This window comes from Ursus americanus, chromosome 9 (assembly GCF_024610735.1).
Source record: "Ursus americanus isolate L20-20 chromosome 9, mUrsAme1.1.p, whole genome shotgun sequence".
Classification (NCBI taxonomy): domain Eukaryota; kingdom Metazoa; phylum Chordata; class Mammalia; order Carnivora; family Ursidae; genus Ursus; species Ursus americanus.
The window spans coordinates 47,566,355-47,571,957 of NC_142135.1; positions in this window are offsets into that span (position 1 = coordinate 47,566,355).

Consider the following 5,603-nt stretch of genomic DNA (forward strand, 5'->3'; position numbering starts at 1 on the left):
ATTACAAAGATACGTCTTCTGCCTCAGTGTTAAAAATGAAAGATATTTCTTAGCAGTTCTGGATGTCAGCCAGCCTTTTAGTTCTTCCATCGTAGCGAGCCACTTCCTTATTCACGGTATATGAACTCCCATTGTCATTACCAGAGCTTTCTTTTTAAATTTCTACGTCTGCTCCCATCTTCCTCTGGATAACCTCCACTCACTCTCAGGTCTCACCATAGCTGTCACTTCCTGTAGGAAATCTTTCTGTCTCCATCCTCTTTCAACTGTGTTTCTCTGCTACAAAGTGTCGTACGCAGTTCAAACTCAGCATGCACAGATCCAAGCCCACCACAGTCCACCAAACCCCGCTCATCGTCCTCCTGTGTTCCCAGCGCACTGAAGGCTCCACATCCCTGCAGCGACTCCAGACAGAAACACGGGAGCCATCTTTGGTTCTGCTGTTCCTGTTCCAGACCTATCTGGTGACCAAGTTTCTTGGCCAAATTTGCCCACTTCTCACCATCCCTACTTTAGCGCTTCTGATTCAGGTGAGTATGTCACCATCATTCCTCACTTGCTTAGTGACAGTCTTCTATCAGCTTTCCCATTCTTGACTCCCTCACATCCATCCTCTATTCTATCGCCCGTGATTCTAGCATGTGAATCTAATCAGTTATTCTTTGGCTTTAAACCCTTCACTAGTCTCCATTGCTTCAAGATATTATCCAGGCTTCTTATCATGATTTGCAGGTACTTCATGATCTTTTACCTTTTATAGCTTACCTCTTTGAATTCCATTCTGAGGTAGACATTATCCACTGAGGTCGATATTATTACCTTTAATCTAGAGATGATCAAATAAAGTCCTGTGATGTTGAAAACTCTGATTTGGGTCATACAGCCAGGAATTGTTGGTGTTAGATCTGAATTCATTTTAGAAGTTTGCATAAAGTATTCAGAAGTTTAATTCAGATTTAGAAGTTTGAATTTATTTTTCTTCAAAAGGGCATGCATTCTAAGGTTCCATTTAACATACTTCTGATCTCATATACAGAACAATATGGTGCGATTTCATTAGAATGTTACTGTATATAAATTATTAGACTACGCTTACCTATTATCTTCGTTGGATTCTCCTGAACACAGAGTCTGATGAAGGGCTTGTGGGTAAGCAATGAATGTGTTTGGGAGGTGAGCCCAGGGAGCAGGAGTGGGGAGGAGCGTGATTCACCAAAGGACAACTAGCCCATAAAAGTATGTGTTAACTACGTCAGTGCTATGACAACGGGGTTCAAGTCTCTCAAGAAAAGTGTACTTTCTGGAGACCTCCTAGAATTACTACCTGACCAATGGAAGAGGGAATTTTCCATCAGCTTCTGGCCCCATTGGTTGAGAGCTGCCCTCAGGGATATTAACTGCCCCAAGGTTGTGAGTTGTATATATGTTTTAACCAAGCAAGATCCTGCCAGTAGTTGGGGCCTGTGGAGTGCACATGGAGCACACACATAAAGCCTGTGCGTCAGGGCCTTCTCCCTCCCTCTGTGAGTTGAAGCTTCCGTAGACAGCCACAGCTGAAATCAGAGATGGCATCAGCCAGGATAAACCTGGGCACCGGAGGCTAGATCACCTATTGTCAGGAAATAATTAAGACATAGAACGCTATTCTATTCACTAATAGTTTTAGACTCATAACAAATTTCAAGTAATAGGTTACAGATTAGCACAAATACAATTTTCATTGATTTTCCTCGGCAGAAAACAAAGATAATCAAACTATGTGTAGGTGGTCCTATTAAGTGACTCATTTGCAAATAAGTACTAAGTGCTTAGTTGCAAAGCTAGGGCTAATCAATAAATAATTCTCCTTGGAAAAGGGACAGAATTTTCTATCTCTATATAGTCCATTTATAGAAATGTTAAATATTAAAAACTCTGGGCCCCAGATTAATCACAGAAGAAATGATTTTGACCATATTTTAGCACCTTGGAAATCATATGATTGGAAATCATATTCTTTATTCTGTGGCCATTCTCAAGCTTCTTTGCTTTTTTTATGTATTAGGGCGTAAGAACTATGTCAGGGTAACCTGTAACTTTCAAAAATGAAGTCCTGCATATATTTTTGGAACATGAATTCTTTATATCCATTTCATCTCATTTTAAAATGATTGTTAACATATCCACAAACTAAAGATAGAAATAAGATAGAATTAAGATATTAACAATGTTTATTGCCTTGGAATGAAGTTAAAGGAGTTTTTATTTTCCTCCTTGTGTTATTTGGAATTTTCCAAATTTTCTATAGTATTTACATGTTATTTTCGTGAAAATAAATAAGCCTACACTATATATCATTTTTAAAAATTCAAACTAAGAAGAAAATACTTTGGCAAACGTTTTTAACTCAAATGTGGCCCAACATGGTTTTCATGAGAAATTGCCACCATGTAACACAAGTATGTAGAAAATTTTTCATCACAATGAAAAAGAATCAACTATTTGATTTTTATGCTAAATTATCTTCTTTCCCATTTTCCAGGGATATTAATACCTTTAGCTTACAGGCCATGTGTGGAAAATCCTAGAGGTGCTGAATCACATGTATAAAGAAGCGGGGGCGGGGGGGGAGAGGCTACGTTTTCCTTTTACTGAGAGAACTTGGAGCAGACCTGTCCAAGCAGGAATGTGGCAAGAATTACAAAACCCCACTGGCCTACATTTTGACTATATACGGATAAATATACTACTTGTCATTTCATGTCTGGATTGGTAATGACCTTATAGTTTCTGGATAGATTTACACCATATTATCCTGTTAGGAATGTTCTTCTGATTCTGTTCTTCCATATTTCTCCTATACAGATGGAAAATTTCGGAAAGGTAACTGAAACATCTTACATAAGGGAGTAGGTGAACTCAAACATTAACTGCTATGATCTCACCAACAGCTAGAAGAGAAGAGGCTGACAGGCACAGCTGAAATTCCATTAGGTTCACTGCTTACTTACTGTGGCTAAATTCCAGGTGGATCTTCACGTTGTGAACCCTGAGTCAATTCTCATGTCTTTTCTCCTTTTCCAGAAACTCCTAGCATTGGTCAGCTGGCATTGGATGTATAGAGTTATAGCCCCTTTCTGTAGTGCTCTTCCCCAGGACTGCCTGCAGAATGGAACTGAGTCGGCTTGGTTCCCCTCTGCCATGTTGCATTCAAAGTCAACCATATAGGCTCTTTTGGTTTGTCTGGGTTTGGGTTTTGCTTTTGTTTGTTTTGTTTGTTTGTTTGTTTGTCTTTGCTTTTAATCTTCAGAAAATTGGGGACAATTGAAATAACAAGAAACAAAGTTGAGTTTTTTAATGATCACTGTCCTTACTCTGCGAGGCTGATTATATTACTGAGATGGTTTCTAGTTTCGTCCTGTTTTCTTTTCTCAAGTTGCAGCTCACCAAATAGCCTCTCGTTTTCTGGCTTCCTCATTAGAAAAGGGAATGCAGTCTTCCCTATTTGAAGTCTTTGCGTCTATGTATGTTGGCAAGCAAAAAAATCAGGGCAAAACATGTATGCCCTTTGTCTTTGGTGAGTAATTTACCTTTCTGTGAACTTCTACATTGGACAACAGAGAGACCTTACCTAAATTACCAGTCCCCCACCATTATTTGCTGCTAAATACACTATATTTTTTCCTTTGCAGTAGGGTTTTGCAACCGTGGCATTATTGACATTTTGGACTGGGTGATTCTTCTTTGTGGGAGCCGGTGCTGTCCTATATGCTGAGCAGCGTCTCTGGCCTCTACCCACGAGATGCCAATAGCACCACCCTGCCCCCAACTCTGATCATTTGTGACCAAAAATGTCTCCAGACATTTCCAAGTCTTCTGGGGGAGCAATATCAACCTTGATTGAGATTGTAAATCACTGATTTGAAAAACTTCATACATTTGTAATTATATGCTTTTTTGTGTGATTATAAGTAATCATTGCCTCTTCCACTTGACTAAAAATTCCACAGAGATAGAGACCAACCCTATTCTAAAATATGCCCAATTCTGTTCCTGGAACATAGTAGCCACTCATTAACTATACATTGATTTAATTAATAAATAGTGATGTGGTTAGATTTTTAAAATATTTTTTTAATTCAATTTAACTAAAATATACTTTATTATTAGTTTCAGAGGTAGAATTTAGTGATTCATCAGTTGCATATAACACCCAGTGCTCATTACATCATGTGCCCTCCTTAATGCCCATCACCCAGTTACCCCATCCCCCCATCCACCTCCCCTCCAGCAATCCTCAGTTTGTTTCCTATAGTTAAGAGTCTCTTATAATTTGCCTCCTTCTCTGTTTTCATCTTATTTTATTTTTCTTTCCCTTCTCTTACGTTCATCTGTTTTGTTTCTTAAATTCCACATATGAGTGAAATCATATGGTATTTGTCTTTCTCTGACTTGTTTCACTTAGCATAATACTCTCTAGCTCCATCCACATGGTTGCAAATGTCAAGATTTCATTCTTTTTGATGGCTGAGTAATATTCCATTATACACACACACACACACACACACACACACACACACGATGTGACTAGTTTTATGAGGTGTTGCAATAATTCTAAAAGATCCAGGGTTAATTAATGCCTATGTCACATTTCATGAGAAAAATGATTATTCTGGCTATACAACAAAAATGATACTTACAAACTAACAATATCGAAAAGACATGACATTTTGGGAGACATGTACTTTTTTCTTACAACTTAAAAACTTACATAATATTTTTATATTATTTCAAAAATTTATTTGGACTTTAACCTTTGTTATATTTCTCCATAAACTATAGCTAGATGTTTGTGGTATGAGAGTACATTTATTAATATTGGTGTCAGATAGATGGCTCAGTTTTCAAAAAGCATTTTATTGTTAAACTTAATATAACTTTAAAAAATTTTAATTACAAAATTAATACTCTAAAGAATAAAAAGCTCAAACCATACAAAGTAAAGCTCCTTTTCTACAAAACAGTGTTCTTGCCATAGTTAAAAATGATTACTTCCGAGTTTATATATGCATTTATGAATATACACATAGAAATATATATTTACATATTTGTTTCATAATTTTGTTTAAAAAATGTTTTTGCTTCAATGGTATGATACCATACTTATTTTTCTGCAATTTGTTTCCTTCACCTAATGATATTTCCCGGATCCATATAGACTTACCTGATTCTTTTTACCTGACACATACTAGTTTGTAGTATGGACTCACTGTAGTTTGGGTTTGGGGGGTTTGTTTGTTTGTTTTTTACAATAATAAGATCAAGCATTCAGGTATTAGTAAAGTTTCGTCCCCCTGCGCACGTATTTCCTGGCCCTCCCTTCTGTTTACTTAGCTGCATCCCCTGCCTAGTGGCGTGCTAATACATCCAAATAAACCAAACAATCCATTTTTTTTTAAAGATTTATTTATTTATTTATTTATTTGACAGACAGAGACAGCCAGTGAGAGAGGGAACACAAGCAGGGGGAGTGGGAGAGGGAGAAGCAGGCTCCCAGCGGAGGAGCCTGATGTGGGGCTCGATCCCGGAACGCCGGGATCACGCCCTGAGCCAAAGGCAGACGC